This window comes from Coregonus clupeaformis, unplaced genomic scaffold (genome assembly GCF_020615455.1).
Source record: "Coregonus clupeaformis isolate EN_2021a unplaced genomic scaffold, ASM2061545v1 scaf0512, whole genome shotgun sequence".
Lineage (NCBI taxonomy): Eukaryota > Metazoa > Chordata > Actinopteri > Salmoniformes > Salmonidae > Coregonus > Coregonus clupeaformis.
In genome coordinates, this window is record NW_025533967.1 from 42718 (window position 1) to 66970 (window position 24253).

The 24253-nt window shown below is 42.7% G+C and overlaps 1 long non-coding RNA gene and 2 pseudogenes across 1 annotated transcript; 2 read left to right on the plus strand and 1 right to left on the minus strand.

Annotated features, from left to right (window-relative positions):
* Positions 1-464: 464 nt before the first annotated feature.
* LOC121561526 lies at positions 465-4427 on the minus strand (annotated as a pseudogene).
* A 752-nt stretch (positions 4428-5179) lies between these two features.
* LOC123481211 lies at positions 5180-7008 on the plus strand. The gene is made up of 3 exons (XR_006658795.1): positions 5180-5472; positions 6402-6506; positions 6966-7008. It is a non-coding gene; the product is annotated as an uncharacterized LOC123481211 (long non-coding RNA).
* Positions 7009-7013: 5 nt separating this feature from the next.
* Positions 7014-13886, plus strand: LOC121561525 (annotated as a pseudogene).
* The last annotated feature ends 10367 nt before the right edge of the window (positions 13887-24253 follow it).

Below are 24253 nucleotides of genomic sequence, written 5' to 3' on the forward strand. Positions count from 1 at the left end.
TATTGACTTGTTTCAGTGATGTTTGCATGGCCTCAAGGGAGGGAGCCAAAAGCAAATACACATAGTTGAAAGAGGTGTGTGTGTGTTTACTTACAATGGTCATGCAAACAGGACGTGTTGCTTTTAGAATGTCTTTATGATTAAAATGTAGTTGGAAATAAAGGAAACTGTCATCATAATCATCCCTTCATAAACAATGCTTACCTTAAGTTGTCATACAACCACAAGGTCCCCAAAAAGAGCATTCAAATCCATTCACAAATAGGATGCCATGAAAAATAAAAGTATTAAATAAAAATATAGAGATTTAAGAAATCTAGAAGTCCCTGTTGAAGGATTCCCACAATTCCTGCTTATTCCATCCTGAATCCAGGAACCTTCCAAACGCAATTTAAACTGGGAATTTTGATAAATTTCTAGGAAATGTACCACCCCTAAATATAATTACAAATGAGGAGACCAAATGCATTTACCACCACGTAACCTTTATTTCATCATTACGGAGTTCAACGCCGTGAAGAACATCTATTCGCTTCAATCTGTGTCAGCAGTTTCAAGAGCGAGGTGGCATTGTAAGGAAACAGACTCCTCCTCTGTAGTCTAGTCACCACCACTCTGAGTTCTGTCAGACACATAACCGTCCTATCAAAAGTGTGGCTGTTGTGTGTGTGAATGACAGAGTTGCTGTGTAGCCTATCCTGTGTAAGGACTGATGGGAGATCCCTGTCCTCAGTCTCAGACTCCTCTGAGCTGCCGTAGTCCACCAGACGGAGAGGGGGAGGAGAGGCCAGGGTGTTTGCACTCCCTGAAGGCAGACACAGGCTGGGCTGCAGACACTGAGCTGGCTCTGGGTCCACAATGGTGACTGATCCTCCATGATGGCTCGAAGTAGACACGCTTCCCACGAGAGACACACAACGACTGTTGGAGTTCCTCTCTCAGGTTGTCCAATAGTTTATCATTTTTCTGGCTAATCTTCCAGCTCAGTTTACACCGGTCCGACCCATCCATCTTCTGACAAACCGTTCGGACCCCTTCCCAGTCGTCCCGGAGGTGTTTTAGATAACGGACAAAGTACTCGAGGAAGCAGGTTTCCGTTGAGATTAGGAAATCGAGGAGAATGCTGTGGTCGAAGGAGATGCTGCGGAGGAGGAAGAGAAAGTGGCAGTGGGGGTTTCCGCCGACGACACACGCAGCATCAGCATCCAGGTCAGAGGTCACTCTGTAGGAAGACAGACAGAAGAGTCAGACATCTCTAGGACATAATAGGTTTGTTTCCCGGACACAAAATAAGACTAATCTTGGATTTGCTAGCATCTGCATTGAGCATTGTTTTTAGTCCAGTGTCTGGGAAATTGGTCCAATTAGGTTCCCAACCTACTCCTTTATGTGGGTGACTGATCTCAGATAATCAGAGATTTCCAAATCAAAAGGTCAGATTTTCATGAGCAGAATCAAACCAACCCCTGACAAAACTACAATTCAGAATTAATACAAAAGAAAGCCACATTGCCAAAAGACAGTATTTCTATCAGTCAGTGTTTCAGTATTATAAACCAGCCATTCTACTCTTACTGTTCATCAATGTTAGTAGTATTAAAGTGTGTATGAGGTGGTATGGTACCTGTGATGGAGGTATATTACTAGTATTAAAGGTGTATGAGGTGGTATGGTACCTGTGATGGAGGTATATTACTAGTATTAACGTGTGTATGAGGTGGTATGGTACCTGTGATGGCGGTATATTACTAGTATTAAAGTGTGTATGAGGTGGTATGGTACCTGTGATGGAGGTATATTACTAGTATTAACGTGTGTATGAGGTGGTATGGTACCTGTGATGGCGGTATATTACTAGTATTAACGTGTGTATGAGGTGGTATGGTACCTGTGATGGAGGTATATTAGTAGTAAAGCCTTGGCTGCTTCCATCATGTCGTCGTCCTGCTCTCCAAACACCAAGGACACCCAGCAGCAGGAGTGGGATCCCTGCTTCAGCTGGACCCCACGCTGGCTCAGGAACAACAGCAACGCACTCAAATAGCCATGGATGTCTATGGTGTTACGTACACCTGTGAGACCAGAGAGAAGTGAATGGACGGAGTAGGTAGAAGTTGCCTCGACCCACTGATTCCGGGTCAGATATTTTCCACAGCCATAATGGTTAAGGTTCGGATTTGGGTAGGGTAATCTGATTCTAGACCTGCGGTTAGGGGTCCTGAGGAACTTTTACCTTGAGCGAGACAATACAGTGCAATACTGTTATTGCGTGTTATGTGTTGGGAAACACTGCCCCCTATTGTATACATTGTGCAAAGCATCTGTCTGAATTATCGATCCTGTCATCATATGATGTTTTTCTCCTGATTATTTCAGCTTTAGAAATGAGTAATGTTAAAGGTAGACTCAGCGATATGACATAGCTGCAGAAAGTAAACAGCATAGTGGGGTAATTTCCGCAACAACTTCCGCGAGGCTCAACTTCTAACCTGTTTGGGTCCCGTGCCTAGCAGGCTCTAACAGCGTGAAGAGAAAACGTGCACATGCGCAGATACTGTGTGTGAGACCGTGTGAGAGCGGATTCTTGCATGTCGCTCATCTCAATATCCGCGGTGCTGCTCGTGGCAACGTCATTTCACTGAGTCTACCTTTAAAGTAGAATAAACATAGTACCGAGGGTAGGACTGGTTAATAACGTTTATAAATAGTCCATTATTACCTTTCCCCCCAGCGGATTGGATTTTGTATTCCAGTGACTTGAGCACAACCAGACTAACAGCCCTCAGCATCACATGATCGAACTCATCACTGCTCCCGCCACGTAATTGGCCCGTCCCTCCAAAGAAAATGGCCGCGGACTCCACCGGAACACATTGTAACCAATCAGCGTGCACCGCCCGCAACACATCATCAGCCAGCGCAAGAATGTCACTCGTCATGTGATCATCTCCATGCGTTAGGGAGGACGCCTCTCCCAAAGCCATGTCCTCTCCCGCCTTCTGAAGGAGAATCCTCTTTAATAGCAGAAGCACTCGCTTCTTCACAAAGTAGTCGACGTGAGAGTCTACTATCCGCAGTAACGCCGATGCCTGTACGAGGGAGAGCCTTGAGCTCGTGAAACAGACACTGGTGGTGCTTAGTTTGAACCTGGATGCAGTGAGCACTTCCAGTAAGTCTAGGAGGTTACTCAGGGTTGTAGCCCAGTCTGCCGTGTTATTACTGGGGTATGATGCAGAGTCCCCATGGCCCGCTCTCTCTACAGGGACAAGCTGGGAGTAAGCAGAAGTGACAGCTGGGTCGAAAGTGGCAAGAAGTTTCTCCAAAGTCCCTGAGGGGCAAAGAAAGATAATTCCCCACTGTGGCTAAAACCAATGTACATTGAATTTACATGGTAGATGCATAGGTAGGTAGAACACAATTACAATGTAAACACATTCATAGCCACACTGTAGTTACACCTTTCCAGCTTAGTGGCCTAACTATAATAATAATAATATAATATGCCATTTAGCAGACGCTTTTATCCAAAGCGACTTACAGTCATGTGTGCATAAATTTTTACGTATGGGTGGTCTACCATGTAAATACATGGTAAATACATAGGATTTGGCACCAAGTAGAACTTATTTGGAGATAGTGGACAAATAAAACATACATGTTGATACAATTGATGGATGAATTGTGTTTCAATACCAGGTTTATATTCTGATGTTTCTTTTAAAACTGCTTTCAGGACAGTGGTAAGTGACCATGTGCATGCATCCAGTTCGTTGCCAGAGCAAGGGTTCTGGAGCACTTGCAAGCACTTCCATTTCCAAATCTGGTTGACTGTATTCTAGTCAGGAAAAAAGAGAACTGAATGTAAGAATTCACCTGTCAGGAACTGTCCTCATTAAGGAACAATCTGCTTAAATAAAGCCTGGTAGGCCTGTGTGTAAATGTGATTTTACAGGTTCAGGTGACAGATTTGGGTCCTCTAATGTGAGACTGTCTGATGCACACAGAACTTCTAGAGTTACTTGACTAGTATGCAATATAACTTACTTGACTATGCAATACAATACACTCTTAAATCACAAAAAAAACATGAGGACGATTAGCATACTCACAAAGCAATGCAGCTCAAAATAACATAGGAGGATACACTCTTTGCAGCTAGATGAGACAGCAACCTGTCCTTGCAGCAGACAAGGTGAACCTGTGGGGTGGGGGAACAAAAATTGTAATACTATAAACAAACAAACAAAAAGGACAAGGCAATTATATATTCCAATCATATGCAGGAAACCAAACTCACAAGTTTGGACATGAAATCCATTTCCTGGAATAATACTGTAGAAACATCTTTGAAGTAAAGGCTGGTTTCTTGAGACAGTTGTTGAGATGTCAGCTTGATGCTTATTTTCTCCACCAGGGTCAACACAAGACAAGCCAGTTCAGTTCCATTTGGGTTCTGAGAATATTCGGAGAACGTTAGGGGATCTCTGGACTGGCCCTGATGCTGAGAATCACTACTGGCATCTGGAGTCAGTTCACATACACAAGTGAACATGGAGGATGCCAACTCATGGCTACTCATTTTGCTGGGTGATGTTCTCGACAATAAACTTCTGTAAGCATCATTTAGGACATGAAAGTGGTCATTCATTTTGACGCAGCGTTTTGGTTTTCAATGATCACGAGGGTCTTGGCAGTGGTCAACCTGAAAAAAGAAAAATGTGCACCTAGTTTGTCGGATTTTCATTCGATTTCTGCCACGCGAACCATGTTGCGTGCATAAAATAAATTGCAATGATTGTATTATACATGTTTTCTGTACACTTTTGAATAACACAACACTGAATATTAACATTTAATGCCGACCACGATTATTTTACCTTTTGAAAAAGAAGCATTCTTCGACTTCCGATCATTGCGACCTACCAGCTCGAAAATAAATGTTATATCTGTTCCTGTTTGGTTTGCGTTGCATGCTGTGAGTTGTAGTGCGATTTATAATTTACAGTTAAATCACTTTAAATGTAGTCGCACACCCTAACGTTTATGGACTGAAAATGATCAATTTAGTATATATTGTATTTAAAATATACATGGGTCATTTTCTTTAAAACATTAATCTCTTGATTTTAAATTCTGGCTGTGTTGTGTACGGACAGTGCATCACGTGACTGAACACGGAAGTACAGCGTGCGATAACATTTAGGAGACGATTGGAAAGGAGTTCACTCATTCCATTGTGTCAACAACGAGAATAATTATAGCCATACAAACCGTTGGCCTATTTTGTTTGATATCGATCTAAACATACGACATATTGAAGGTTTGCAGAGGCAACTGGAGGCTTGCAGCAGGATGCTGATTTGACAGCTCAAATTCGTCGCTTCTGGTGCCTGATTGGCTAAAAGAATCCCGTTGAAATTGGGGTCGCATCGGTGGAGGATGGCTAGCAAGCCTGCTAGCTTCGTATTTTAAGTAAGAATCATGCATTCATTTATCAAAGCCAGCTAACACTTATCTTGTGTAGTTGAAGTATGGTTGCCTTCTCGAGTCGTGCACATGTTCACATAGCTATTGAATTGTTACAATTGTTTTAAAACTCTGAAATCCAATGCAGTTCTAGTAGCTTGAAAACTGGGTAACGATTTAGGCTAATTGCTAGCCAGATGCCTAACCAGCAGTAGTTAATCGATTAATTTATTCCTTAAAGGGGAATTGTTTATATATAGCAATTTATATCAGCACAATGTATCGTAGTATCCTGCCATAGTTTGTGGGCATATAGATATATCATTAAAATAAGTCCAAAAGGAGTGGAACAAGTTGGGGTCGCAGTGCTACTAGCTAACGTTAGCTAACTAGCTAACATTCCATTGTTTGAGCGCTTAGTTAGCTAACTATTAGCTGGCCGGTGGCTACTTAGCTCGATAACTTGGTGTGAATTATTTTGACTTCAACTTTGTCTAAAATGCATGGAGTCTAGTCTAGCTTTAAATAACACCGATATAGCGATACCATTGCCCTAATTTGGATGACAAAAGGCACTAGCCGAACTTCCATTCAGGTAGCTATCTAACGGTTAGCCAGTAAGCTAGCTAACCACTAATAGCTAGCTTTTGTTTGAATCGTATTTTAAGTGATTAGCCTACCAGCTTGCTTGTTTTTACATTCAACATTGTTATCTAGTTAGCTAAATAGCTATTATACCGCCATCCCATTTGGATAGAAGCTAGCTGCAGGTATAGCTAACATTACGTTTATGTAAAATGTTTAGCTATTCCCATTTCTCAGTTACTGTCATAATGGTATGACTGTGCAAATACAGTATGTTTTTTTAATGTCTTCTAGTTGATAATATAAACTGATGTATTTTGAATGCTCATGAAATTTTTTGTTTTTTTCAGGGTCAGTGCTAGCCATTTGAGCGGAGTTCATATCTGTCTGTTCTACTGTTGCGCAAGAGAGACACATGAAAATTGGCTTAACTACATAATCAAGCTTGACAAAAGGTGAAAATCTCCTGCTGCTCAGTATGAAATACCATGTCGTCCATAAAGTATACAAGGGTTCTGCACACCTAGAAGTGGTGCTGCAGTGGTCACCAACCCTGGTTCCTGCCAAGCATGAAATAGCCTACCTGTTTCAACTGGATCACCGGAGCTGGTGACCACTGTGCAATAGAGCAGTGGGGACCCCCAGTTGTCTTACAGATTTCCTCTATTCCACCCTAGCACCCTCAAGCCCTTGCTTAGTTGAATCAGATGTGCTAGTACTAGAATGTGCAACGGCTGTTGGTCCCAGAGGAACAGATGGATTTAGAAAACCTACTCATGCATAGTCGGCTTATTTATACCAATAACAAAAATGTATCCATCACGATGTACTGTTATCAAAACGTAGGCCTAGCTATTTTTCACTAATAACCAAAATGAAGTGATGCAGCTTACGCGACTGTCTCGACTCTCCAGACAAAGGACTAGGTGTGGATGACCCCTCCCCTTACGAGATGTAAGAGGATGCTGAACCATCACTGTAGAAGGAACCCCCGAGCTTCAAGAGGAGCTGCAGATACAGGCAAAGACACTTAATACCAAGACTGTCTACTCATTAGATTTCCACTGGTAAAACGACCGCTTATGCTAGAGATGAATGCTAATGCTCTTGGTTTGTACTGTCTTTGCTCCAGGCTGCAGTGGCAGCGGGGGAGGTACACGTCAGGAAGATGCTGGAGCAAGGCACTCTCCCAAGATCCGTGATGCCAACGGGTGGACCTGCCACTCTCCGCTGCCAAGGGGAAGGAGAGATGTGTCCGGGCTCCTGGAACACGGAGGTGAATTCAAGGGCCTGGGTGTTAGGGGGAAAAGGGGGTTATTAGTGGATCTGTTGTCCACAGGAGGTTGGGCGCACCTAACTGGGGAGGAGGGTCTGGTAATGGGTGGAGCTGAATCAGGGAATGGATAAACACAGTTTCGTGGTTTTCATATGTTTGAAACCATCGTGCTCCGTCCAGGCCATTTTATTATGACGGCTAAGTGTTAGGAGATACAGTGAGGGGAAAAAAAGTATTTGATCCCCTGCTGATTTTGTATGTTTGCCCACCGACAAAGACATGATCAGTCTATAATTTTAATGGTAGGTTTATTTGAACAGTGAGCTAGACAGAATAACAACAAAATAATCCAGAAAAAACGCATGTCAAAAAATGTTATAAATTGATTTTGCATTTTAATGAGGGAAATAAGTATTTGACCCCTCTGCAAAACATGACTTAGTAATTGTTGGCAATCACAGAGGTCAGATGTTTTCTTGTAGTTGGCCACCAGGTTTGCACACATCTCAGGAGGGATTTTGTCCCACTCCTCTTTGGTTCTCCAAGTATCAAGGTTCGAGCCTGAGTGGGAACCAACCTCAGCCCTCCACAGATTTTTATGGGATAAGGTTGGAGACTGGTAGGCCACTCCAGGACCTGCATGTGCTTCTCTTGAGCCACTCATTTGTTGCCTTGGCCGGGGTGTTTTGGGTTGTATGTGGAATACCATCACGACTCCATTTTCAATGCCCTGGAGGGAGGGGTTGCCCAAGATTTGACGGTACATGGCGCCGTCGTCGTCCCTTTGATGTGGGGAAGTTGTCTGTCCCCTTAGCAGAAAAACACCCCCAAAGCGCACGTTTCCACCTCCATGCTTTGACGGTGGGGATGGTGTTTTGGGGTATAGGCAGCATTCCTCCTCCCCCAAACATGGCGAGTTGAGTTGATGCCAAAGAGCTCGATTTTGGTCTCATCTGACCACAACACTCCTCACCCAGTTCTCCTCTGAATCATTCAGATGTTCATTGGCAAACTTCAGACGGGCCTGTATATGTGCTTTCTTGAGAGGGACCTGCCGGTGCTGCAGGATTTAGTTCCTTCACGCGCGTAGAGTGTAAATGTTTTCTTGGTGATATGGTCCCAGCTGCTTGGGATATTGACAAGATCCCGGAGTTCTTGCGATTCCTCACTATGGTCATTTCAACTACGAGGTGAGATTTGGATGGAGCCCCAGGTCGAAGGAGATTGACAGATCTTTTTTGTTTCTTCCATTTGCAAATAATCGCACTAACTGTTGTCACCTTTCACTAAGCTGCTTGGCGATGGTTTGTAGCCCATTCCAGCCTTTGTGTAGGCCTCTACAATCTTGTCCCTGACATCTTGGAGAGCTCTTTAGTTTGGCCATGGTGGAGAGTTTGGAATGATTGATTGTGTTGTGGAAGGTGGATGTATAAGGTAACAAGACTGAGATCAGGAGCACTCCCTTAAGAGCGTGCTCTAATCTCAGCTCGTTACTGTATAAAAGACACCTGGGAGCCAGAAATCTTTCTGATTGAGAGGGGGTAAATATATTTCCCTCATTAAAAATGCAAATCAATTTATAACATTTTGATATGCTGGATTTTTTGATTTGTTCACTGTTCAAATAAACCTACATTAAAAAAGAGATCATTTTTAGTGGGCAAACTACAAAATACAGGGATCAAATACTTTTTTCCCTCACTGTAGTGCTAGGGAAACACCATGTCTGAACAGATTCAAGAAGAAACACCGGCTCAGTCTCTATTAATATCTCCTTGTTTGATTCGGATGGTGTTCAGGCTTTATGCACATTAGTGGTGACAAGGTCAGAGAAAGGTCCCCTGTAGAATATGTTCACAAAGAAAAGGAGACTAGCGGAGGAAATGGTTGGGACACAGCAAGTTGCATATGATACTATCTACATGCATCATTCAGGGTTTATATAGTAATCTAACATATTTGTTTAGAATGATAATCCTTTCACATGTGCTTGTTTGAGATATATTTCATGTTGGTGCACCATGACAGTGCAACCTGAACTCAAACCCCCCCCCTTTGAATTGTTGGCTATAGATGGCAAATATCACAGTCTGGGAATGGCAGCAGTTGTCTTCTCCACAGCTTCACTCCCAGGTATTCTAACATGGTATAGGCTGTAGGATGGAAGTTGCCCCTAGACGCTGATCTGGGTTTTTTTACATTCCCCAGTAATGGTTAAGGTTAGGATTGGGGGAGGAGAAGTGATCTAGATCTGTACCTAGGGGAAACTTTTACTAAAGCAGTTGACAGTATGTTTGAGAGAGTGAAAATAATGTATAATGAGATTATGATGGAATAGTGTTGAATTAATTAATGTTTATATTTTGTATTAAAATGTGTACAGATTTGGATTAAATGATGTAGTTGAGTGATGGAAGTCAGAGGGCGCTGTAGACCAAGTCTCTCAAACTGGTTTTTCTTGAAGAGCTCATTAAACAAGTTGGGGGGTTTATTTTGTATTATGCGCTGAAAAATGAGACCGTTGAAATGTATGCAGGAACCAACAGTGAGAGTATGTTGTTACCCTTGACTTAATTGTCTAAAATAATTTAACGATACTGTGAAAATTAATATTTTTGCTGGTAGTATATAGAATAAATGGATTATGTTGGATAAGAGGGGAGCAGCCATTTTTAACAAGCTGTTGAATGGAAAATTCCCCTCTGGATAGTAGGCCCTAGCAGACAGTGAGGGGTCATTACAGCACCTCGGCATTGGCTAATTGAAATAGCAGGACTTTAACCCCCTGACCCCGCTTTCACACTTTAATGTCTCACTGATGCTAATTGTTCTAATGCACCAGCATCTGCCGGCCCACTCTTTCTTTCACACCACAGCAGGCTTTAAAGTGGCAATTGGCAGTTGAAATAATAACACAGTGGTTCCCGCCCCTGTTTTGGTAAAAAGCGTGATGGGGCTGGAGAACTGTAATGACCTTCAAATTCATAGACAGAGCTATGGATGCAAGGACTGACCATCCATGATATTAAAATTATGGTTTAATCCATGTTTTGAGGCTATGTAGTGTTTGTTTACATACACATTGTTTCCAAACATTGGAGTAAAACAAGGTTATATTTTTGGGTTCTGATGGGGTAGGACAGTTGAACTAAGCTCATGGGGCATTTATACGTTTTTATATTCTACAGAAATCAATGGATACATATTTTATAAAATCAGAAATGGATGTTGTAACTACAGATCGCCCCATTAATCTGCATTATGCTGTGTCACGCAATCATCCATCCTCTGTTTTTTCTGTCTCTCTCACTTGCTCTTTCTTTGGACTCTCTCGCTCTCTCAGCCTGTCTCTCTGAGTCTGTTTGATTGTTATTTGTTAGTGTCTTAACTAAATTGGTATTTTTCTGTTCTAATAAAGAGCCTGTAAAGACTGTCCCCTGTCTATCTCCCCAGCTGACCCCACGGTAAAGGACTTCATTGGCGGCTTCACGGGTCCACTATGCCGTATGCACGGCCGTGCACGCCGCCTCATGCTGGAGTCGGAATTCCGCAGCGACATCATCAATGCCAAGAGCAACGACGGCTGGACGCGCGGCACGTGGCCGCCACTACGGCCGCGACCTCTTTCGTGCGGCTCCTCCTCGAGTTCCGCGACGAGGTGGATCCCCTCAGCGACAAGGGCACCACGCCCCTCCAACTTCGCCATCATCCGGAGCGCTCGAGCTGCGTGCGGATCCTGCTAGACCACAGCGCCAACATCGACATTCAAAATGGCTTCCTGCTGCGCTATGCCGTCATCAAGGGGAATCATTCCTACTGTCGGATGTTCCTGCAGCGGGGTGCGGACACTAACCTGGGTCGCCTCGAGGACGGCAGACCCCATTGCACCTGTCGGCGCTTAAGAGACGACGTGCTGTGCGCCCAGATGCTCTACACGTACGGCGCCGACACCAACACGAGGAACTACGAGGGCCAGACTCCCGTGGCGGGTCGGCGAGCAGTCGGGCATCAGCCGGCCCTGCCTGGACTTCCTACAGGAGGTCACCAGTAAGTCTGGGGCTACTGGGCTGTTAGTAGTACTAGGACCGTACCACTAAGTGGATATAGACACTGCTTTAATATCATCTCATGACTTGACTGGGACTCAGCGTTTCCCCTAGATTGCTTTATCAGACAGGCAGAACGATGAGGCCCTAAAATTAACATCCAAAGTTGAGTTAAATATAATTGCCAATGTATCAATAACACTTAACATATTAGTTGTTGGTTGTCAAAAACATTTCTGCACATCAGACCAGTAAAGTATATGAGGACTTTCTATGAACCTGAAAAGAAACCTGAAGTCAAACAGGACGGGGCGATGGAAATGTTAAAATCGCTACAAAAAGTGTTGGAGGGAAATTGTAAGTTGAGAGGAGAAAAATAACCTACAGAGACAGGGAGCGTTGCCATGGCTTTATAATGACCAGTGTTCTGTTGGGGGAGGGAGTGGCACGATGTTACCTGAAGCAGTAATGATTTTAGAGAGGCACAATGCCCTGCTGCATTCCTCTGTGTTTCTCACTGAACTTTGATATGGAGATATCAAAGAGCTCTCGAGTGCGTCCCCAAATGGCACCCTATTCCTATACTGTATATTCCCATATGGTGTGGTCAAAAGTAGTGCACTATGTAGGAATAGGGTGGCCATTTGGGACGAAGACCTGCTCTGCTGCTTCAGACGACAGCCATGTGAAGTCGGACCCCTCTATTCATGCAGACCGCGAGCAAAGATCAGCCAGACACAATCCCCCCTTATTGATTACACTGACTACCTCAGTGGATTAACTCATCTGCTGCAGCTAGGAGGGCCTTGTTGAAGGGAGGATGAATGGCACCCAGCTCTTATGAAGCTCATTGTATATTATGCCATAGATGTATCAGTGTTTCCCTATAGGTTGTTTCTCAGGTGGGTTGGGTGCGGAGCAGAGCGTGGTCCCCTAGCTACATCCAGGGCTGCGCTGCCAACACCGAAATCTCAACTAGATAAATTTAGAGAGATGAAATGGTAAACGAGAATGTATGTTAAAAGTTGAAATACAACCTAACGTGATTTCACACGTACCTTGGCTGAAGTTGGTTCACCAACACAGATATTTCACCTGTAGTCTATAAATGATTGTCTGCAAGCTTTGGTTTTTATTTTGTCTTTTAAAAGGAGAACTGTGACTCATCTTCGAATGATTTCTCTTATTTAGACAGAATGTGGATGAAGGGTAGCCTATAGTTGAAGAGGGGAGAAAGTGTGATGGTGTCTGGGGCTCGGTAGACTGCAGCACTACCACCTGTCTGAGATTTTTAAACCAAACCTTTAGTTCAGTTTCAGCTGGAGCAAGGAAAGGACTGCTTAGTTCTGGTGACTAGAGACAGAGAGAGGACAGTATGGTTGTGGTGACTAGGGTGAGCGGGAGGAGGACAGTATGGTTGTGGTGACAGACGGGGAGAGAGGAGGACAGCATGGTTGTGGTGACAGTAGACAGGGAGAGAGGAGGACAGTATGGTTGTGGTGAGAGAGAGAGAGGAGGACAGCGTGGTTGTGGTGACAGACGGAGAGAGGAGGACAGCATGGTTGTGGTGAGAGAGGAGGACAGCATGGTTGTGGTGAGAGAGAGAGAGGGAGAGGAGGACAGCATGGTTGTGGTGACAGTAGACAGGGAGAGAGGAGGACCGCATGGTTGTGGTGAGAGAGAGAGAGAGGAGGACAGCATGGTTGTGGTGACAGTAGACAGGGAGAGAGGAGGACAGCATGGTTGTGGTGAGAGAGGGGAGGACAGCATGGTTGTGGTGACAGTAGACAGGGAGAGAGGAGGACAGCATGGTTGTGGTGACAGTAGACAGGGAGAGAGGAGGACAGCATGGTTGTGGTGACAGTAGACCGGGAGAGAGGAGGACAGCATGGTTGTGGTCCAGCCCTGCCCTGTGTATGTGTGAGAGAGACTCCTAAACATTTTAAAACTGGCAATAAGAGGGTGTTTGGCCTTGAGAGCTGCCTGATAATTTGGGAAATGTTTTTGAAAGGCTCATTGTTGTCCTATTTGAAGTGTGGAATAATCTAAAGTCACAGTGAGAGTGAGCTTACTCACCAGCTGCTTGTTTCAGTTTGATTCAGAGTCGAACGTCATGAATCAAAGTGAAACAAGCAAATTGACAACACTAGACATGCTTGTCTGATTCACCCCGACTCACCTGTAACAGCGTGACTCCCAGTCTTCTGTTCATCCTCAGTCTTTTCTGCAAGATTAGTTATCAAAACATTAGAACGCTGAACTTCAACCTTTATTTCATACACACGATTGTAGAATGACCAATGCTTACTGTCCTTTTGTGCAAAATGACGATCCACTTTTTGATATTTTTAACAGATGTTTTTGTTTCTTTTCAGGACAACCCAGGACTTTGCATGGACATGTGTGGATAAACATCCGGCATCGCAAGGCCCCAGAGCTTGACGTTTCTGGAGGACCTGCCCATTGCCAAGGTCATGAAAGACTACCTAAAACACAAGTTTGACAATGTGTGATGACAATAGTTTTTTATACTACCCGAACCAGGCAGACGGACAACGTCGTTCTCCTTTCATCAAAGACTATGCAAGCATTGTGTACCTTCCGTTGTCTGACGCCTGGATGATGTGGCGGACCAGGTTTTTGTACAACCTCCAGAGGTCACTTTGTAACCTCAGTTAAACACGCGGTTGGATGGCAGAGACAGAGTATATTTTCTCAACCGTGTTTCCACAGCTGTTAGTAGCATTACACCTTTTGGATCAACAACTGAATTGGATGGACGGGGACAGGTGGCAATGTTTCAAGTAGGGCTTTCTTTCAATCATGATGAATGGTTGATGAAGTGGTGCGGTCCTAATACGTGTTGTGGAATAAAGCTTGTTTTGATAGAAATTATGTTACCCACAATGTATGTCCCGTGTCAGACTTCAGTCCACATTATGCCAATTATTTTTGTGGATATTAAGTGTTCCTGTTTCCGTAGACGCCAATATTTTTTTTGCTGTGGTAAATCTGGGGAAGATGAGAGCGAGAAAGGATTGTCAGACACATTATGTTTCCATTATTAAGAAGTTTAGAACTTCGTGAATACAAATGGTGCAGAATGGGTCAATCTTGTGATACATTTCAAATAATCAAGTTATCAAAACCCCTTAATTATTCAAATATTACAAAAGCTCAGTGTTGAGTTACAGTGGGGGAAAAAAGGTATTTAGTCAGCCACCAATTGTGCAAGTTCTCCACTTAAAAAGATGAGGGGCCTGTAATTTATCATAGGTACACGTCAACTATGACAGACAAAATGAGGAAAAATAATCCAGAAAATCACATTGTAGGATTTTTTTATGAATTATTTTGCAAATTATGGTGGAAAATAAGTATTTGGTCAATAACAAAAGTTTCTCAATACTTTGTTATATACCCTTGTTGGCAATGACACAGGTCAAACGTTTTCTGTAAGTCTTCACAAGGTTTTCACACACTGTTGCTGGTATTTTTGGCCCATCTCCATGCAGATTCCTCTAGAGCAGTGATGTTTTGGGGGCTGTCGCTGGGCAACACGGACTTTCAACTCCCTCCAAAGATTTTCTATGGGGTTGAGATCTGGAGACTGGCTAGGCCACTCCAGGACCCTTGAAATGCGTCTTACGAAGCCACTCCTTCGTTGCCCGGGCGGTGTGTTTGGGATCATTGTCATGCGAAAGACCCAGCCACGTTTCATCTTCAATGCCCTTGCTGATGGAAGGAGGTTTTCACTCAAAATCTCACGATACATGGCCCCATTCATTCTTTCCTTTACACGGATCAGTCAGTCCTGGTCCCTTTGCATAAAAACAGCCCAAAGCATGATGTTTCCACCATGCTTCACAGTAGGTATGGTGTTCTTTGGATGCAACTCAGCATTCTTTGTCCTCCAAACACGACGAGTTGAGTTTTTACCAAAAAAGTTATATTTTGGTTCATCTGACCATATGACATTCTCCCAATCCTCTCTCTGTATCATCCAAATGCACTCTAGCAAACTTCAGACGGGCCTGGACATGTACTGGCTTAAGCAGGGGGACACGTCTGGCACTGCAGGATTTGAGTCCCTGGCGGCGTAGTGTGTTACGATGGTAGGCTTTACTTTGGTCCCAGCTCTCTGCAGGTCATTCACTAGGTCCCCCCCGTGTGGTTCTGGGATTTTTGCTCACCGTTCTTGTGATCATTTTGACCCCACGGGGTGAGATCTTGCGTGGAGCCCCAGATCGAGGGAGATTATCAGTGGTCTTGAGGTCTTCCATTTCCTAATAATTGCTCCCACAGTTGATTTCTTCAAACCAAGCTGTTACCTATTGCAGATTCAGTCTTCCCAGCCTGGTGCAGGTCTACAATTTTGTTTCTGGTGTCCTTTTGACAGCTCTTTGGTCTTGGCCATAGTGGAGTTTGGAGTGTGACTGTTTGAGGTTGTGGACAGGTGTCTTTTATACTGATAACAAGTTCAAACAGGTGCCATTAATACAGGTAATGAGTGGAGGACAGAGGAGCCTCTTAAAGAAGAAGTTACAGGTCTGTGAAAGCCAGAAATCTTGCTTGTTTGTAGGTGACCAAATACTTATTTTCCACCATAATTTGCAAATAAATTCATTAAAAATCCTACAATGTGATTTTCTGGAGAAAAATATTCTCAATTTGTCATAGTTGACGTGTACCTATGATGAAAATTACAGGCCTCTCATCTTTTTAAGTGGGAGAACTTGCACAATTGGTGGCTGACTAAATACTTTTTTCACTGTACCTCAAGCTTGAGTTGGCTAAAGTAGACCAGTTTGAATTGATTGATTTTAAAGGATTTACAAGTGAGTGATACCGAGGAAGGTTTTCAGTTGAGGAAAGGCCTGAGTTTTCCACATTTACAATAGGTGTTCACAAGATGAGTCATCCAGCATAGCTCAGTGAAGTCTGTCTGAATTGGATTACCATGTACAGATATGCACATAATCATAAAAACAACTAATGTAAATAATTATATGTACAGCAGATATTTTTTCAGAATTATTTAAGCAATGATCACCGTATTCTTAATGTATTTGGAATTTGTTGGATGGTATTGTGTGCTGTTGATGTGACCCATGTATTGTTTGTCTATGTGTATGCGTGTCTTTTTAAGAGTTTTTTTTTTTTAAGACATGCGTGTATTTTAACTAAATATTTAGTTAAAATACATTCTGATTAATTATTTTTTTTGTGGGAGACGGAACAGGGGGTTAAGAATAAAATAAGTGAATTTGTGTTTAAATGTCAATGCCCCTGTGTTTTAAATCATATTTGTTCACATTTGTGGAATTTAAGGTAAATCCAGATTATTTTTTTATTTGACACATTGTCACTGATACTAATGAATGGTGTTTACATAGATTTTTGCATGATTTCAATGACTGTATTATTTGCGTAGTTTTTGCCTCAACATTTCAAACTGCTATGATGTCTGCGTTTGTAAGTCTGAACAGACAAAGAGATGGTAGATGTCTTCCTCTCACTGATGCAATGTTTTGTTTAATTTGCATCTGCCCTGTGGTCAAATGGCAGTACTCTGCTCTCTACCTTAGATTTTATTTAGATTTTAATATAAGCGCTGACTTTTCTAATTTGCTTTGAATACTTTTAGACGGCACATTATTCAATTGCAGATACTTTAAAACGGGTCCAGCAACAGGGGCATCAGGATTTTAGTTTTTGCTCAAAGACAAATCACCAGGAATGAAGCTAAAAACTAATTTCATTTAGGAAATCTGTTCAAAAAATTCCCCCAAATAAATAATGATCGTGTCTCAATGTAATCAAGTTATGAAATTGTTATTTTCAAGTACGATGTCTTTTTGGGATTAGTTGTGGTCAATTTACAGTGTACAAAATATTATAGTTATGTTCTGGCCCTGACCATCCGCTCCGATAAAAAATCAGCCCGTGGCTTAATTGAGTTACCTACCCCTACCTTAAAACCAAATGTTAGACATTTTGAAATGCAGGTTGATCGCCCATTCTTAGTTAATGAAAGGAGTTATTTGAATAACACCGCTTACCATTGATCTGCATCATAGATATGGACAGGTGTTTTTCTGACCCTCTGCCTGACAAGGAAAACCATGGGCTAGGGTTTATTAATTACGCGATTCTGTTGTGGAAATGCGGAGGGAACAAGCTGAATTTGTCCAATAGAAACTCTGGTTTTATCTGTTTGGACTAATGATTACACCCCTGGTGTTGTAGCCAATAACTAGGGCCCCAAGTTTTTTCCTGGCCAGGTCATGTAGTCAGGAAAATCTCTTGGCCCAAATCACAGAATATAAGCCGACAAGAGTTTGTTTTTAGTTCTGTCACTAGTTCATCCCACAACCACACTCCAGTTGCATTTCCTGTGGTTTAATGTCCTCTGTCTGATTTTGGATACAATACCATTTTGTATGACGGACTGTTTATATATATATATAGTGAGCAGCGAGAGAGAGAGATTGTTGTATGTGATTCACAGCGTATCCTTGGTCTTGTTCATTAGGGCATGCAATGGAAAAGTTTAAAAATGATTTCTGACAGAAACCAAAAATGTGTGTTTCTTATTGGACAAGTCCAAGTAGTCCCTCCTCGTTTGAGTTCATTTTCTTCAGTTTGGTGCGTAATGAACACCACCCTGCATTGTGTGCCCCACAAGCCTCAGGAGGGTTTTCAAAGACTGGGCTTTACAGTCAGGGAAACAGTTATACATGTGTTGGTTGGGAGTAGGGTGTAGTTGTCACTGATCTTGGGTCAGTTTTACATCTCCCCCAGTAATGGTTAAGGTTAGATTGGAGGAGGGGAAGCTGATCCTAGATCTGTACTTAGGGGAAACATCACCCCAGAGCAATATGTTGCAGGGCTAGGAGTTTTACCTGGACAATGGGATCTGACAGGAAGATACCCAAGGCCCCTGAGTTCTTCCCAGCCAGGTTACATGGTCTATGGCCCTCAAACTCAACTCTGGACCTTGAAGCCAGTTCCACTGCTTTTTATCCATTGTTCCCCTCTAATCAGGGACTGATTTAGACCTGGGACACCAGGTGGGTGCAATTAATTATCAGGTAGAACAGAAAACCAGCAGGCTCCAGACCTCGTAGGGTCAGAGTTGAATACCCAGGTCTATGGAACCTGACCAGGAAGATACCTAATGCCCCGAGTTCTTCCCAGTCAGGATAAACTACTGGTCCCGCTTATGTAGCTCTCTAATGGATATGTCTTCCACAACATCAACTACTGAATGTACATAATATGCAGATTTATAAATGTAAAAATGTGAATAAACAAACGTCAAATATTATCCTTGTTGCGTTGTGTCCGAAATGGGAGTGAGACCGCTGATAGTAAATTAATTGATAGACTGGTTTTGTAATTGGGAAATATCACTGATGATATTGTTTTTTATCTTTGGGCTCTGTGAAAAAGGAACACATTTTACAGATGCCAGAAATGCACAGTAAGTCTAGTTGAAATCCCATGCCTTGACTTTCTGTATCTTGGAGTTTTTTTTTGTTGGTGTGCATTTGTATATAGAATCTTTTGTAATTTTGACTACAGAATAGGCTTATACAGTGCAGCTTGTCAAACTATTATTAACATGAAACATCAATGGAGAACGTCATTGCAGCCTGGCACTCAATAGTTTGAATGGCAGAAGTGGAAATGTGTTTGTTGTACTATCATGACCATCATCTCTTCCTGACTGTTTCCAGGCTGTAAGAGGAAAACATTCTGTCCTGTCATGACTAAGCCTGCTTCCAGAGTGAGGCTTCCTACTGCTCAAACACTGCAAGTTCTTCAGTTTCAGATTGAGCTGTGTATGTTCTAGTGTGTGTGTGTGTGTGGGTGACCTAATAGCATCCGTGATATATTTATGTCTAACTTTACCAAACATGGGGTGCTATCGTTGATCAGATCACAGGTAGCGTTACAGAATAACACAATGCCATCCCTCTTTAGCCAAGCAAGCCCACAGACAACAAGAACAATGCTGCCTTTGTAAGGAAGCCTATACGGTCTGCATGAAAACCTAGTGTCCTTGTCATGTCTACAAATACTAATCCCTCTTTCCTCTTTCCTTCCTCTCCTCTCTCTTCCCTCTCTCTCTCCCTCCTCACATATTTCCTCCTCTCAGGTACGGTAACTCAGACCGTTCCTTCCGCTCTCTCTCTACCTCTGTGGAAAAGGAAAAAAACAGGAGAAAAAACATGAGAGGCTTTCTCCATGAGGCACTATGATTTTGGAAGTTCTATTGTGCTATCTTAGATAACAGTTATCCAGAGCTGCTGCTAAAATCACAGTCCTCTGCAGCTCTTACAACACAGTCCTGTGTCCAGGCCATTTCAGGACAACTGTGCTGAGATGACTGTACAGGTTATCTCTGTTTACTGAAATACAGTGGGGGAAAAAAGTATTAGTCAGCCACCAATTGTGCAAGTTCTCCACTTAAAAAGATGAGAGAGGCCTGTAATTTTCATCATAGGTACACGTCAACTATGACAGACAAAATGAGAAAAGAAAATCCAGAAAATCACATTGTAGGATTTTTTTTAATGAATTTATTTGCAAATTATGGTGGAAAATAAGTATTTGGTCAATAACAAAAGTTTCTCAATACTTTGTTATATACCCTTTGTTGGCAATGACACAGGTCAAACGTTTTCTGTAAGTCTTCACAAGGTTTTCACACACTGTTGCTGGTATTTTGGCCCATTCCTCCATGCAGATCTCCACTAGAGCAGTGATGTTTTGGGGCTGTCGCTGGGCAACACGGACTTTCAACTTCCTCCAAAGATTTTCTATGGGGTTGAGATCTGGAGACTGGCTAGGCCACTCCAGGACCTTGAAATGCTTCTTACGAAGCCACTCCGTTGCCCGGGCGGTGTGTTTGGGATCAATGTCATGCTGAAAGACCCAGCCACGTTTCATCTTCAATGCCCTTGCTGATGGAAGGAGGTTTTCACTCAAAATCTCACAATACATGGTCCCATTCATTCTTTCCTTTACACGGATCAGTCGTCCTGGTCCCTTTGCAGAAAAAACAGCCCCAAAGCATGATGTTTCCACCCCCATGCTTAACAGTAGGTATGGTGTTCTTTGGATGCAACTCAGCATTCTTTGTCCTCCAAACACGACAAGTTGAGTTTTTACCAAAAAGTTATATTTTGGTTTCATCTGACCATATGACATTCTCCCAATCTTCTTCTGGATCATACATATGCACCCTAGCAAACTTCAGATGGGCCTGGACATGTACTGGCTTAAGCAGGGAGACACATCTGGCACTGCAGGATTTGAGTCCCTGGCGGCGTAGTGTGTTACTGATGGTAGGCTTTGTTACTTTGGTCCCAGCTCTCTGCAGGTCATTCACTAGGTCCCCCGTGTGGTTCTGGGATTTTTGCTCACCGTTCTTGTGATCATTTTGACCCCACGGGGTGAGATCTTGCATGGAGCCCCAGATCGAGGGAGATTATCAGTGGTCTTGTATGTCTTCCATTTCCTAATAATTGCTCCCACAGTTGATTTCTTCAAACCAAGCTGCTTACCTATTGCAGATTCAGTCTTCCCAGCCTGGTGCAGGTCTGCAATTTTGTTTCTGGTGTCCTTTTGACAGCTCTTTGGTCTTGGCCATAGTGGAGTTTGAGGTTGTGGACAGGTGTCTTTTATACTGATAACAAGTTCAAACAGGTGCCATTAATACAGGTAACGAGTGGAGGACAGAGGAGCCTCTTAAAGAAGAAGTTACAGGTCTGTGAGAGCCAGAAATCTTGCTTGTTTGTAGGTGACCAAATACTTATTTTCCACCATAATTTGCAAATAAATTCATAAAAAATCCTACAATGTGATTTTCTGGTTTTTCTTTTCTCAATTTGTCTGTCATAGTTGACGTGTACCTATGATGAAAATTACAGGCCTCTCTCATCTTTTTAAGTGGGAGAACTTGCACAATTGGTGGCTGACCAAATACATTTTTTCCCCACTGTACATTATTACTTCTCACAAGCTTGACTCAATTCAATGCCTTGCTTAGAGGATGAGAGGTATGGGCCATTCATTCACTAACATGCTCTACTACTGTTGTCCATTAGTTTACTCCAACTAGGAGAGGGGTGGTAGGGTTAGGGGGAAAATAATAAAGGAAAATATATTTTAAAAAGATATGTGTATATATATATATATATTTACAAAAAACATATATGGGGGATTGGAAATGAGGCAGATAATTACATTGATGGAATCTATAATCTATCTGCACTATTGAAGCTGATCCCGCTAAAAAACCAAAAGAAAACATGCTCTACTACTCAACAACAAATATAGAGTCAATTCAATGCAGAGTTTCCTTACTGTATGGCACAGAGGTAACATCTTTATTTGTTGCCAATAATACTCCCCATAGGGTCTACTCTAATAGGTAATAACAGCTATGAAAGAAAACAAATACCATTACTGATTTCCCAATAAATCCCAAATTGAACTGCAATTACGTGCTTTGTCTTTGGTCTCCTAAACCACTCTGATGTCTTGAATTAATTTAATCTGAGCATTTTTCCCTTGATTTGGCCATTTATTTTGTCTGTTACTTAATGTGATTACAAGCTTTATGAGAAATACAATATGTGATTTAGAAACAGGCCCCACTTACGTCCTGGAAGGGTGCCGACACGCCAGAGAGAGGAGGAGGAAGAGAAACAGTGTGTTTATTGTGCCGCGCGTTAGATCCTGGGAATAACACCCTTTTGGTTCAGCTTCCATTTTGGCGAGAACTGACAGCCGAATTCCTCGGAAATTTGATCAAATGGATATTTATTTATCAATATATAATAACAACGTAGAGATAAGTTAACAACGTTGCATGGGCAGAAGTGTAGCAGGGAGTCCTATACTAACAGCTGTACACAGCAAAATCGTAAGTGTTAAATCAACACTTAAAAGGTGTCTATATTGTCCTGTTGCAGCTTAGCTTTTCAACCCTTCAGTTTCTTTAACACTGTAAATACAGAAATTGGCCAACACTGGTTATTGTTGCATTCACAGGTGTAAAGTGTTCAAAATCAACTCAGAGTACATTTTTAACTATTTTAGTTGACTACCGTTGTGTCGGGTGTTAAAGCTGAAATCTGCATAAGGGGGAAACAGCGCCGCTCTCGCCAGCACGTTTGTTATTGTTTTTGTTTTTGTTTTGATGTTGAAAAAAGAGGAGAGGAGCGTCCAGCATGTGCATTTTTTGTTGTTGCTGTACATAAAAATTGCAGTACATAAAAAATTGCAGTATATACAGATGTGGCAGTTTCACCTTACATATTCCATCCAGCTTTAAGTAATGTTTTGCAAAATCAACTCTCTCTTTGTAAATGTTTTATTTTTGTCCTATAGAGTTGATTAGCTTTTAACAATGTAGTGTGTAAACTTAAATTAGTAGTAGGCCTAGATGCAGTTGTAGTTTATGTAGAAAAAGTTGTAGTTGTCCTAGTAATGTAAAGCCTAATCTGTAGCCTACAGTATTGTAGCAGTTGGTGGTGAAAACAACAATCCTCTCTTTCCCCTAGTTGGCGTCAACACTTTATCCCTTTCAGCTGTGTAGAAAGGAAGTCATTACGCAGTCATCACACTTACTCAACGTATACTCACTTACTCAGCGTATCTTATCTGTTTTTAACTTGTTAAATCCTCTGTGACGGAACGACAGGAGAATGCCTAGTTCAAGGCCTACGTGCTGTGGAGTGATGCATTGTTGTCGGTCACGATGAATGAAGCGCCCACTCGTATTCCAGGAAATGAGAAGGCATTCCGCAGGGGCGCAGGATTGGCCCCTTTCCATATTGGCCGTTCTGAAGGGACTCTTGATCTTATTGCCTGAATCCAGGAGACATCAGAGTATCAACTGGGTCAGCGATGTGACATCGGGCCGCCCCACGCTGCTCTGTCGCAACAACAAAGAGTCCCTTCTTGACGGCCACTGTTCCTCTGTTACGGTAAGCAGCTGTTAGGGGCTCCGTTTTTATCAAGTCTTCATTTGGTTGGTGAAAGCCCCCGGCTTGGCAGCCAGATGCACAGGTTACTGGGGCAGAACGGAGGAGCGAGAGAGGCCAGGGAAGGAATGCCCTCCTGCTGGGACAATCTCACATGAGAGCCTTGACACTGCCCAACCCTGTCCCAGTCCAACCCCAGGCCTGCTCAGGTTCAGGTTCAGCTTGACCCAGACCTAGTCCTAGAACCAGACCCGGCCATTCATGTTCATAGACAGGAGTTGTTTTAATTTGCATTGACCTCTATCCAGGTATTTTCTTTATTTCCAATCTTCTGGCTTGAGAATGAACAATAGTCATTAATGGCCGTAGTTCAGTTGTCCCTACAGGTGCAGCAAATCAGGAGGCGGAGTCTGCTCTGGAAAACATGCTTCGGTAGCATAACAAATGGTATAAAAATGGGTACCTTCACTTTATAAGAAAAATGCTAAAGCGTTTAATTGAAAGTAGATAATAAAAAGTAGTATGACTTGTTAATACACATTTGAAATAAAGGTCTGATGAAGAGTGGTGGTGGTGGTGGGTTAAAACTTTAACAGCTGCTCCTTAGTAGGCTACAGGTGCACAACCACGCCAGCAGCCAGAGAACCATAAGGCTGAGTGGGCTGTCATTAACAGGGGGGAGACAGACCTCCCGTCCTGGGCACACAGATGTGTGATTCCACCTGGCACTGGGCCCCGGTGATACGATGTTAACGACCACGGTGTAATGAGAAGGTCAGCCGCTCGCACTAAAAATAATTAACTGTAAACAGCTAAGTCAATTAAGAAAATACCTGAGTGCTTTCAATTGAATAACGTTTTTGTTTCCAGTCTTTCTT